This window comes from Numida meleagris, chromosome 25 (genome assembly GCF_002078875.1).
Source record: "Numida meleagris isolate 19003 breed g44 Domestic line chromosome 25, NumMel1.0, whole genome shotgun sequence".
In the NCBI taxonomy this organism is placed as follows: Eukaryota; Metazoa; Chordata; class Aves; order Galliformes; family Numididae; genus Numida; species Numida meleagris.
This window is the reverse complement of record NC_034433.1, coordinates 2252463-2265303: the sequence shown is the minus strand read 5'-3', so window position 1 is coordinate 2265303 and position 12841 is coordinate 2252463. Positions and strand designations below refer to the sequence as shown.

The 12841-nt window shown below is 58.0% G+C and overlaps 1 long non-coding RNA gene across 2 annotated transcripts in view; it reads left to right on the top strand.

The window, feature by feature from the left end:
• The window catches only part of LOC110388258, a 25196-nt gene continuing 17900 nt past the window's right edge, over positions 5546-12841 (top strand). Inside the window, exon 1 of one of the 2 annotated variants that reach the window (XR_002432831.1) lies at positions 5546-5692. This is a non-coding gene — a long non-coding RNA (uncharacterized LOC110388258). Of the gene's footprint in view, positions 5693-5775; positions 5956-12841 lie in introns of those variants that run through there. The other variant, XR_002432833.1, reaches the window with a different exon arrangement.

Sequence of the window (12841 nt, the reverse complement as noted above, 5' to 3'; positions counted from 1 at the left end):
GTGCTTTAAATCTCTGCTTCCTCCTGGGAGCCAGGGTCACAGCGCTGCAGAGCATATCCCCGGGCAAACGGAATGCACCAAATGCTTCTCTTCTCCAGCAGGCACCAGAAACACCAGCAAAGGGCTCCTCCTGCCAACAGAAAGCAGAAGTCCCTGCTTGGACTGAGATACCCTGTGATTAAGAACGGAGCATCGGAAGCAATCTTCCAGCCCAATCCAACAAGACCCCCCCCATCAGCAGGGCACAGCCTTCTGGCCTAGGCAGTGCAGGAGGTCTGGATGCAGAATAATAGTGTCTCTCCCCAGCCTCCTGCCACAGGGATGGGTGGATGGATGGATGGATGGATGGATGGATGGATGGATGGATGGATGGATGGATGGATGGAAGGGAGGAGCCCTGGTAGTAAGCTGGCACTGTGCAGTGAGAACAGCTTGGGTGTCACCAGCAAGGGACTCCCTTGCTGCTGCCTGTGACAGCCTCAGGAAGCTCAGCCAGGGTTTGCTGCTTGCCTTGCAGTCTGTTAGCTATTTTCAGCCCAAACGAGGAATTTAGCCCAGCTCTGGCTTTCCAAAACATTGGTGCAGGCAGAAGCTTCGGCAGCGTGTGAGGGATGATAAATGCCAGTACATTTCCAAAAAAGAGAGCCAAGAGAGGCTTGGGCTGCAGTGCTGAGCATGGGCACGGTGGGCACAGAGCAAAGCAGGAGGAGTGGGAGCATGCCCAGGAAAGGTGCCTGGTTAGCTGGGAGTGGGGTGGGCACACAGTTCCATTTCCAGGCACGTGCTGGTGCTTGTGCCAGCCCTCAGCTTGCTGGTGTAATTAGGGAACTGGAGCAGCTGGCAGCAGAGAGAGCTGAAAGGAAAAATCACACACAGCTTCCACTTGCTGTGAGCAAGTCCTTCCCTCCTGGGCAGGTATCAGTCCCTGTAGCAGAGCAGGGCTGCCAGGGCAGGGTGCTGCAGCCACAACATCCATGAAAACAAAGAGCTGGCTGGCAAAAATAAAACTGGCTAGTGCAGGCAAGGACCTCCCCCCTCTAACATCTGTGCATCCTATGTTTGCATACATGCAAAAGCGATGGCAGGCAGAGAGATGTTCCTGGTGGTGAGACAAAGCCCTGCAGGACAGCCTGCACTCCAGGTGTGGTTCCCTGCTGAGCTGCTGCTGGGGCATCTGCCCAGGAGACCGCCCCTGTGGGCTGCTGGCACGCAGCTCCTGCAAGGCAGTCTCCAGGGAGAACCTGCAGCGCAAGCCTCCTCCTGGCTGCACGCACCTATTATTTCATTAGTGCTGTAATTGCTCAGCCAGTAAGTGCTCTAATGGCATGTTGAGGCTCCTCTCCTGCTCACATGCTGCACACCTGCTATAAACACAGCCTGAAGTCATCGCCCCTGACAGGCTGCAGAGAACCCTTCCTGCTGACTCCTTCTGGCTGGGGGAGCTCTGATCCGTTCTGACACAAGCTGACTGCTTGGCGGATGGGGAGGTTGCAGCACAGTGCTCTCCTCGGTTCCCAGCCTGATCCTGCCCCTGGCTGCTCCGGTTTGGTGAGCACTGAGCCTGCACAAGGCTGCAGGCAGACAGATTCAGCCTTTGCAGTCATTCCTGGCTTGGGGGCAAAGCATGAGGCTGCTCCATTGCATCCCGCCCCGAATGACCGGGAGCATGTGCAAATGGAAAGTGGCGGTGGTGGATGGGATGTCACGTGTGTGACCCTGCAAGAAAAAAGCAAAATACACATTTTAGGCAGGAAAGCTCTGGATCCATCTCTGCTCTTGTTGTCTCACAGATTACATCAGCCCACACCACAGAAGAGGTCTGCATTTGCAGATGCTGAGTCTGATCCTGCTTGGGCTCATGCTGCTTCAATCCAGGAATAAATAAAGTCCATAAAGCTACTTCGATGTAGAACTGAGAGTGAGAGGAAAACATCAGCCCTGCTACCCAGCATTCAACCTTCTCTCTCTTGGTTTAGTGCTTCTCCAAAGCCCCTTGGGTATAACCAACTTATTTTTAGCTGTTTACTTATTAAACAAGCACAAGGGAGGGCTAAATGTCAGTGTGTTTTTGCATACCGAGCTGGACTCTCTGCATTTACCCTGTCACACAAGGGGATGCTGGAGCAAACAGCTTCTGTGCCCTGGTCCTGGGGTCCTGCCCAGATGCAGATGCTGCTTGTTACCCCCAAACAGCTGGGAGCTGGGCACATCTGTCAGAGCAGTGCAACGCCCGTGTGTGATCCTCTATTGGGTTTTTACCATATTTCACCCCACAGCTAACAAAGGTGCCCATCTCAAGTGGGGAAGAGGTGCAGGGACTCGCCCAAGGCTGATGGGACCGGGCACTGAGCAGGAGCCCTCCATCGTGAGGACAAATCTCAGCACCATTTCCCTGCTGCTAAATCCTTTATCCTCAGACTCTTATAAAACGCTTCGGGGAGATATTTCAGCACACGCAGCACCGAGGTTTTGCAGGAGGGAGGTCTCGCTGCTTACGGCCATCAGGATGTGCACAGGAGCTGTGCACTTGGTGCCAGACCCTGGGCAGCAGCAGAGCTCTCCTGGCTGGGACAGAACCACTGATATCTGCCATGCACTGCATGGTGCCAGCAATCCCTGCCCAGCTGGGAGGGCCAGTGGGGCTGGAGCAGCTCCCTGTTCCCCATCCTGATAAGGCACAGCTGATGGGTGTAATGCAGCAGGCAGAGCCTGTGCTGAGCTGGGCAAAGCAGGGCTGAGCACGATGTTGTGCCATGCAACACAACTTGCTCCCAGCTGCATCACCTCGGGTAGGAAACAAGGAGGATGTTGAGCAGCAGGACTTGGTGCATGGGGAGAGGGGGAGGGATTAGGGGGGTGTGTGGGTATCTGCAATGCCCCTCTGTGAAGTGGGACAGGGAGTGGGAGGCACAGAGCTGCCGCAGATCCAGGTCTCCAAGTTCTGTTTGGAGGAGGAGGAACCTCTCCTGTGCGGGGATGCTCCTGCACCCCCGGCCCGGAGCTGCACGCTGCAGGACGCCTTCCCCTGCGGTGGAGAGATGCAGGGGATGGATCAGACATCCCAGGTTACCCCGGCGGCTCGGAGATGGCAGCGGCTGACGCCACGGGCTGAGCCTTTCCCTGGAGATGGGCTTCCGTCCCTGCGCCCCGTGTCCCCGCTCGTCCTTTCCCAGCAGCTCCCGCCCCCCCGCAGCCCCGCTCCGTGCAGAGGTGAGCTCCCCACGATCCCAGGGCACCGCAGGAGTTTTTGGAAAATGCTTCCACCTCGTGGCCCTCTGCAGGAACGACGGTCTGCCAAGCGCCAGGCTGCGCCCGTCGGCCCAATTCCAGGCAGGGACGGGGCTGTGCCACTCCACTGCCGGCTCCTTCACCCCCACCCGGGCTGAGCTGCGGCACCCGGTCCCCTACCAGAGCTTCAGTGCTCCAGGAAACCCCCACAGCCCGGATTTCCCAGCACCGCGCCGCATTTTTGGCTGTTCTCATTGCGCGGGGTGTGGGGGGGTGACACATCTGCTGCTTTGCTCCGGGCCGCAGCTGTTACGCTTCGCGTTCAAGACTTTTTTTTTTTTTAAGACAGAAGACCCCTCCCTCGCAATCCCCAGGGGTCGCCTCCTTCCCCCAGCTCTTCTCCTGCTGCCCGCTAGCGGGTGGATTTGGGAAAAACACCTTCGAAGCGGTCGGCGCTTCCCCTCCCTATGCACGGCGTCGGGAATCGCTGCACCGCACTGAAATACCCCGCGGGGATCCTCATCCCTGCCCCCTGGCCTCTGTGGAGCTCAGGGCTACAGAAATCCGACTCGGTGCGCGCTCTCGGCAGGATGCAATCGCTCTTTTCAAAGCAGCTTTCTCCACGTTCGCTGCATCTGAGCTGCAGCAGCTCCAGGAACTTGCAAGGTTGACAAACTTCTGCAGCCAGGGCTGCGTTGCAAACAGTCTAACCACATTACAGGTCGTGCAAGCATTGCACTTCTTGCACCGCACCGCGAATTTGCAGGATTTCATCTCACTGTTCATCCCAGTGCTGCCTTAATGCATTCTGCCCCTCCTCAGCGGTGTCCAACGTGCCTCCGTGCAAGCAGCTTCAGTTTGCTTCGGGTCTTCACTTCTGGGAAGCAATATCCCAGGTCCAGCAGCGCTGCCAGCATCTCCATCCCATGCATCGACCTCACAGCAAACCTCCATTCCCAGCTGATACAATGCAATCTTGAGCTCCACCAAAGAGCAAAACAAACAGAAAGATTTCTCCGGTGGGATCTGCAAACAGAGGGGAATGATTCAGTGTTTGCTAGGGGTGAGCAGGACCCCGCTTTTTGTTTTGCGACAGGAGCAGCGTAAAGCGATCACATTTCCAGCGCTCCGTGCTTTTGTTCAAAAACAAAGTCCACGAAGGTTGCAAATCCATTCGCCACGCTCCTGATGTGCACGACGTGATGCGATTGTTCCTCCCTCTGCCAGCACACGGACCCCAGTGCCACTGTGACGCTGCAGTGCTGCATTCGAGGCGAGGAGCTCGGCGAGGCAGCGGCTGCTCCTTGGTGACCGCAGGCACCAGGCAATGGGCTCAGCTCCCCGTGCAGAAGCAGAAGGGCCTCGCTGCATGAAGTCCCTGCTGTCACAGCGCTGTGCACACTGGGGACCTTCCAGCAGAAGAGGCAGCTGGGCTGCTCGCTGCCACTCGTGCTCAAATATGCAGCTCACAACCCAGCCTCAGCTTGAATGGGGGGAGAGCTATCAGGGAGCTGTTAGCTAGGAGCCATGGCACGGCTCAGTGCAATTGCACAGGGATGTGTCCAAGCAGGGCACTCGCATGTTGTTAAGGGATTCACACGTGGCAAGGAAAGTGGATTGCAGAGGAAACTGTCCCAGGAGGACCTGAGGAAGCTCAGCAGCTCCGCCTGTGCGTGCAGAGCCCTGCAGAGCCGCTGGCCTCTCGCATTGTTGCTGACTTAAAGGCTCAGCTATTTCACTGGGCAAGAACCATCTCGCACGGGCTGACGCCGAGCAGGTAGGCAGGGTGTGAAGGACCGGAGCTGGGCTCCTCTTCCAGGAGCCAGATCTCACCTGCCCGGATACAGAGCTTGAAAGCAGGACCTGATCCTACTGCCCTGGCTGCGGCTCAAAGGAAGAGCTCCACACGAATGGGAAGGAAGCAGGGAGTGGTGCGTTTGGGAAGCGCTTTGTTCCGCCCATGCGGGCAGTTGGCACGGCTGGGTCTACTGGGGGTTAACCAAAGGCCTATGAAGAAACCTGCTGGCTCTGTGCATCGCTGTCCCGAAGGAAATTAAATGCCCTGTGCCATATGGTGCACAGCACGGGGTGGCTCTGGGGCAGCATCCACTCCAGTGCGGGGGGCAGGTGCAATCTGGGGGATTCCAACCCCAGCAAGAAGCACTGCCCGCCCAGCACAAAGCACGGCGATGGGGAAGCAGGGGGAAGGCTGACACATGTGCAGCCTAACCCACTGGCAGAGCGGTGGGGAGGCAGAGCCAATGGCTGCTTCTCATGCTCAGTGAGTCCGTCCACCTCCCCGCAACCCCCCCCCCCCCCCCCCCCCTGCGTCGAGACCTTAAGTTGCAGCTTTTAACTATCTCCGCGTTCAAAGCCAATGCGATGCTCAGCGGGAACAGAAGGCAGCGCCCGCGGGCAGGTGGACAGCATGGACAGCGATCCCGGCAGGGCCGGCTGCTGAGAGGTACGTCCTTCCGAGGCGGGGATCCGAAAGCCATCACATTTGGGATGCAAACTCGGAGCAGACTTGAATTTTCCAGCAGGGGGAATATGGAAATCTGGCTCCGTCGAAATGATTCATCCCCTTCCCACCCCTCCCATACGGTCCCCGCCGCGCTGCCTCCCGCCGGGTGCCGTCGTGTCGCTGTCTGCGTGTTGGTGTCCCGGTGGCACTCGTGGGGCACGGCGATATCGGCTGCTGCCGGGCGCTGAGCTGGGATCCCCCCGGTAAGATCCGTCCTCGGGGAGCCGGGTGCTGCCCTGCTCCGTGCTCGGGGTGCAGTGAGGGGTTCCCCCACGTGGGTGTTGCCCCCCTACCAAGCAGCCGGCGCTCCCAGAGGGGCAGGGAGGGATGGGCAGGAAGGGAAGTTCTATTCTCTGCTTCCTATTGATGAGTTCTATTCCGTTTCCTAGGGCTGAGTTCTATTCCTCGCTCCCGGGGCTCTGCTCTCAGAGCGCACCCTGGGCTGGTGCTGCCTTTATCTGACCCTGTAACGGGGTGCCAGGCTGGGGGGTGGAGAGGGAGGAGCCCTGAACCCCCCATGTGGGTTGTGCAAACCACACTGTGCGCTGACCCCGGGTTGTGCTGGGGGATGCCGTCTCCTTTGGGTGGGGAGGGGGGTTTTGACAACTGTAGGGCCCCCGAGCAGTGTCTGGCTGCATCTCTGCAGAGGCAGAGGGCAGAGGGGCTGACACCAGTGTGGCAAAGCCCCTTGCTCGGGGGCGGAAGAAAGTGACTTCTTCCCCAGTGCTGGGTGGGAGGCGCGTGGGGCTCACTGCCCCCCAGACTTATGCACACAAAGCTGTTTTCTCAAGCAGAATTAAAGAGGGGACAGCCACGGGGGTGCCCCACGCGGCACCTGCCTGGCTTCTGGGCAGCTTGGAGGAACTTTGGTGTTCTTGAGAAGCAAGAGAGCAGCCAGCGTGAGCAATCACAGCTCCGCTCTGCCCCAGTGCAGGGCAGGGTGCTGCGGGCAGGGTGCTGCGCCCAGGGATGCACTGCTGCTATTTCCCACCCCCACGGCCCCGGTGCCGGAGTGGGGCTGGTTTGTGTCTGTGCTGATGTCTGATATCCCAGTGCCGGGGACGGTGCCGTCAGGTGGCGCTTGGGAATAGGAGGCAGCGCTGCGGGATGCACTTGTTGCTGTGAGCTGTGTGGGCACCGGGCTGAACTGGGTGGCACTGGGCGGCACCGGGACCCAAAGCCGCACATGGGCTGTGCTGCTCTGCAAGGAGATGGGAAGGGAAGAAAGAAGAGGGCAACGTGCAGAGCGGTGCATGGTGCGGAGACGGGGAGATAAGCACGGAAAGCTTTTCCTCTCCTGTACTGGAAAGTGTGATTTTAAGTGCAGGCTGTTTCTTCAGCTTTAGCCCCGTTTTGGCATGTGATTGCAGCCCCACGACCTCGCGGGCTTTGCTTGCACGAGGTGCTCCGTGCACATGGTGCGATGTGGGGCTGTGCAGGGTGAATGTCTGTGAGCAGGCTGAGAGCCTCAGCGTGCAACTTGTGGTCAGCAGATGCTTGGGGTGCAGAGCAGAGCGTGCCCCCATGGTCTCTATAAACCTACAGCAGCCCTAGAGCACTCAGCAGCACTATAGCAGCCCTACAAAACTCGGCCAGCCCTATAGCACCCAGCACAGAACCCAAACCATCCCAAGTGCCACTGAGCTGCTGCACCCATGTGCCACCTCCCTGCACCACAGGGGCAAATCCACCCCAGGGCAAGGGGATGGGGTCAGGCAGAGGAGCTGCAGTTGGGACTGCACCTTTGCTCACTGCTTTTAGGGTCAGGGAGAGTTTGCCATCCCCCAGGGCAGACACAGCTCTCCTAACCTCAGAGATAACCTCTGCTGACTTCAAGGCCAGGCGTGCCCGGAGGACAAAGAGCAGCACTGAAGCTGAGAGCGCTTCGGGATGTTGTTAGATGCATAAGGTGTTTTTGGAGATGCCAAATGCAACGGTGTTTTGGAGGATCCCAAATGCAATGGTGTCTCGGAGGATCCCAAGCGCGACGATGTGTCTGGCAATCCAAAATGCCACGGCATTTTTGCAGCTTTGCTTAAGCGTAGGGAAAACAGGCAGAAGCTGAGGAAGAAAAGAGCTGCTCAGACAGCAGTAAGAGCATTCCCATCGGGGTTTGCACGCAGTTTCACTACGGTCGATCTGATGCAACTTCCACCCAGAGATAAAAAAAAAGCCACAGGTGCAATCACAGCCCTGCTCAGAAGGCAGACGGGGCAGAGGGGACAGGGCACAAGAGGGGTCCCCCCCGTGTCACCGAGACACACAGCAGCAGAACCAGCACCTTCCAGTGCCAGTGGAGCAGTGCAAGCCCCAGACCTTGTTCCCTCAGCTGATCCCATGGGTGCACACAGCCTGTGGCATCGCCCTGCAGCCCCGCGGAGCGCGGCGTTACCAGCAGCGAGGGATCACGTCCCCTGTTAATCAGCATTTAATTAAAGGACATGCTGACATTTGGAAATCAGAAACAATTCTCCCGTGTGGGCTGTCTCTCTCTGCTGCTCGCCTCTTCTCTGAATCACTCCCTGACATTTTGCCAGATTAGGATGTGACTCTCTCTCTCCCTCCTTCCTTATAAAAATAAATTGAAAGGGAGATGCACAGCCACCGCCGCTCCCAAGGGAGGGGACGGAGGAGCCAGGGCGTCACTGGGGCACAGCTCCCACTGCACCTGGCACCGTGGCACGACAGCTCCGTGTGGGGCAGGTGGGGCTGTGGGTGCTGAGCAGGGTCACACCCCACCTTGGCATGCAGCAATACAGCAGCTCCCCAGACCCGTGCACACCCGGAGAGCTTTGCAGGCACCTCCACGTGCAGCCCACCCCATGCAACCCCCCCGTGCTGCTCCTCCTCCCAACCCCAAACCTCTCCCCTTGCATCGCATTACGTTGCAGGCACACAGCACACCCCGGTGCCCGGCGAGGTGCCCCCTGCTCCCACACCTTCTGCTGCTCTTGAAATGGGGCCAGCCTTTTTGTTTATCCCTCAGCCCTATGCCAGAGCTGGGAAAATGCAAACAGCAGCGAGGGATGGGGGAGGAGGAGGGATGTGGGGGGGAACCCTCACCGCTCGCTTCCCCTTGGCTGCTCATTTCAACCTTCTTTCAAGCAGAAATTACTCACATTAATCAAGAGTGAGAATGTGTTTGCAGCCCTGCAGATTTGGCAGCGTGGAATCAAATTCCATCAGTAGCAGCAGGAGGACGGGAGCCTGTATCTCTGCTGTGCGCAGCCTAATAGAGCCATTGCCAGAGGAAATTGGATCCGAGAACTCCCCTAAATTAATCTACCCTTTAAAAAAATGCCAGGAGATCTACATGACAAACGAGGGTTTGCAACGGGGACTGATGCAAACATCCAGCACATCGCATCCGTGTGATCCCCTTCTGCCTCTCGAAGAGGCACAGGAGCAGCCCCAGCCGGGGGGTGGGGGTCCTGGTGGGTGCTGGGGCCTGAGAGCTGCTGGGACAGGGCAGAGGTGCGAGGTGACCGCTGCTCTTTTTGCAGGCTGGGAGCTTTGCATGGACAGGCAGCATCCCTGGAGGAGCAGAGCGGGGTGCAGCCAGGCTTTGCTCTGTACTGAGGCCACGGGGCTGGCTCCTCACACCGTGGCATGGGGCACAATGAGCAGGGGGAGGCTTCGTGGCTTTGGTTTGCACCGTGGGGCCGGGGCGCAGGTGCCGCATCCCGCTGCGCTTTAATAGAGCTGCTGCTGCTCCAAGGTGATTGCTACTTTATTGGCTTGTTTTCAGCCGCACGGCCGAGCTGAGAGGAAGATGGATGGGGCTCATCTTGGGTGAGACTTCTGCTTTGCAGCAGGGGCCTGGGCGCGGGGCTCTGAAAGCTGCCTTGCAAACACTGAATCTCCCTGCTGCAAAGCAGGATGCGTGCAGGCACCTGCCCGGGGAATGGTGCCAGGGTGGGCACTCGGTGGGACACACAGGGGTGCAAGCCCAAGTGCTGCTGGGGCTCAGCATCACCTGCTGCTTGGACCTTCCCCTTTCTTTCTTCCTTTTGTTCTGTTCCTTTTCCTATGCATGGGTGCAGAGGGGACAAGGAGCGCGTCCCGTGCGTAGCTTCTGTTGTAGCTTCTGGGTGCCTTTGCAGAGGGACCCTGGGTGCTGTGGGCACTGGGTGTGAATTCGGTTTGCAGCCTAAGTGGGCCCTTGTGATTGCACGTGGGCAGGTCGGTGCTTCAGTGGGGGATAGAGGTTCTTCTGGGGGGCTTTTCATGCAGGAGCTTTGTCGGGTGCTGATGGAAAAGAATCAGCAAGGTGCCAGGCTATGGCAAGAAGGGGAAAATAAAACACTGGAGTGGTTCCTCTGTGCCACGGCGAGCAGTGCCATGCAGGGAGCGGGGCCAGCACGCGTATGCAGCACGGCCTGGCACGCAATGAGCCCAGGGGCTATTGATTGCCTTCACTCTGTGCCCTGACAGAGCCTGTCCTAGGGATGTAATGAAGACGGATGATCCCATCCCATCCCCGCGGTGCTTTGGGGAAGGGGGAAATTATCCGCCGCATCCTGGAGGGATGCTCTGCGCTCCTCCGCGCCTCGCGCCCATCGCTCATCTGATTTCCACCTCTCTCCACCTTTTGTTCCTCCTGACATCCCCCTGGCTCTGCCTTGAGCTGCACTGCACCCACCAACCCACCCGGCGCTGGGAGCTCTGGGTGCAGAGCTCTCCACCGGGACACGGAGCCGCTCTGCTTGGGGTCCCCGTTCCCCATCCATGGACACGTGAAATACCAATTAGCTACCACCAATTAGAAATACCGATTACCAGCTGATGAGCTCTTTCACCGGGCTGTTCGGGAAGCACACGCAGTGCTTCTTCCTCCCCTGACCAGCAGTTGTGAATCCATCTTTTCGGTAACACCAGGCTCGAGCATCCGCGTGCCAGAAGGCAGTTGTGTACGGCCATAAAAGTGATTTAAAGCAGGCCAGGGCTCTAAAAGAAAAGGGAAAAAAAAAAAGAAAAGGAAGCTCGTATATTATCAGGTCTTTATTTCTCTTCTAGCTCCTACCCTTTAGGATTCACGTTTTCGGGCACAAACAACTCAGCTGGAAATGCTTTTATATAAGAGCTGAGAATCCTCCCGACTCACAGGGCTGCGGGGAGACAAAGCTGCCAGGACCCAGTGCAAAGTAACCAGCTTCTAAACCATCAGGCACCCAGTGCATCCTGCTGCTCTCTCTGCTCACATCCCCATCCAGCATTGCATGGAGATGGTTTATGCAGGTTCATCACTGACCCCACGTTGCTGTCATGCATCCCAGCCCCACGGACACGCAGCCATGCAGAGCCCTGGGCATGGATTGCAGCTTCTCCTTTAGGACTCTGAGCTTGTTCCCCTTGGCTCCCTGGGAGCCGTCCAGCCAAATTCCTCGAAGTGAGAAATACAGTCTTGCAGGGGGAGTCATCCTGCAGCAAACACGTGGTGCTGTTCCAGCCTCAGGAGTCCCCTTGGATGCTCACAGCTGAGTGATCCCTCTTTTTCTTGGCTCAGGGAGCTAATTTCCTAAATGGTGCCATCTCCACTACAAGCACCGAGAGCCGGTGCCCGGTGATTTCGAAGAAAACCACTCTGAAAACAGGGCACCACCAGCACCCACCTGGATGTGGACACATTGCAACCACAGCGAGGGATTCCTGAATGCCCACTGCCCTGGGGAGGATTGTGCAGGACCTCCTCCATAGGGAGCAATGCAGAGGCGCTGGGGAGCAGCAGCTTTGCCTTTTGCAGACATCTCCTCCTCCTCCTGCTGCTCTCAGCTCACACAGCTCAGTCTAACATCTGGCCAAGTTGTGTACCATGGGCAAAGCAAGCTTGGCTGCTCATGGCAGCCCGGGCTGACAGCTCCTGGGAGATCAGCTCCGCCAGCATCGTGTCTTGGTGATAGCTCGCTCACAAAGGGGGGGAAAGAAATGGAAGCAAATCTTACATGACACATTTATTTTTGTCATCTATTTATTAGCTCAGAGCAAAAGTCCTGCTGCGCTGCATTGTGGGGATTATGCAAATGAGGGACATCAAGACAATTAAAAAAAAAAAAAAAAAAAGCCCAAGTGAGCACCGTGTCAGAGCCGAGCAGATGTTGCAAGAAGTGCAGCCGCTCCCGACCTGATGCACCCGCAGCTCACCCTGCACCCAGCCCTGGCTGCAGGGAACCCACCGAGCAGCTCGTTAGCCCCATCAGCTAACGAGCTGCCCAACACATCCCCAGTGCATTGCCCTCGGAAGGGCTTCGTCTGCACCACGCACAGGGAGGGATGCGCTGGGCGGACCGTGCTGCGTCCTCGGCGCATCGCTGCGCTCACCTGTGGCCAAAATCAGTGCTTAAGAAGAATGTGGATCTCTGGGGTGGCCGATGGGGCACGGAGCGGAGAGGCGGCCTTGTCCCCATGCCTGTCCCCATGGGAGAGCAGCCCAGCAGCAGGGGATGGGGAGGTGGTGCTCTGCTTGTTGTAGGTCAGACGTGGACACGGGAGGAGGATCTGTGGGTCCCCGTGGGCCTGCAGCCTGCCTAGCCCCCCCCCCCCCCGAGCCCCCATTGGTACAGCCAGGATTTATGAGTGCTCGAGGGAACGGACAACAGCAAGCAGGAAAAAAAAAAAAGTCCCAGATCCGACTTCTCTTTGCTCCTGCATAACCCAGCAGCCTCAGGATGTGCGTTTGTGGATGAATTCCATCGGAACCTCTTTATTTTGAGGCGGAGATGGAGGAAGAGCTCAGGGCAGCCAAGGAGCTGATCCCGGCACAGCTCCTGGATGTGGGAAAACTCCACTTCCCTGTTGTGCTGTGGAGGAGATGTCACCGAGGGGCACTCGGAGACGCTGAGCGATACGGGGAGCAGCCGGGGAACCACGCTTCCATCCGCGCTCCGCTAATTATACTCATTAGGGAAGGAGAGCTGCCTCCGACTTGGAGCCACAGCAGCTATTTTTAATTCCCTGCTGCTGAAAGCGCACCTCGGGGCGCTGGGGCGGATTTTCTCCGGAAGGCGAATTTCTCCTCCCAGGTCAGAGGCTCTTTGTGTCTGCCTGGCTGGGAGACGGGGCCGGAGACAAAGCGGGGGGAGGAACGGGGAG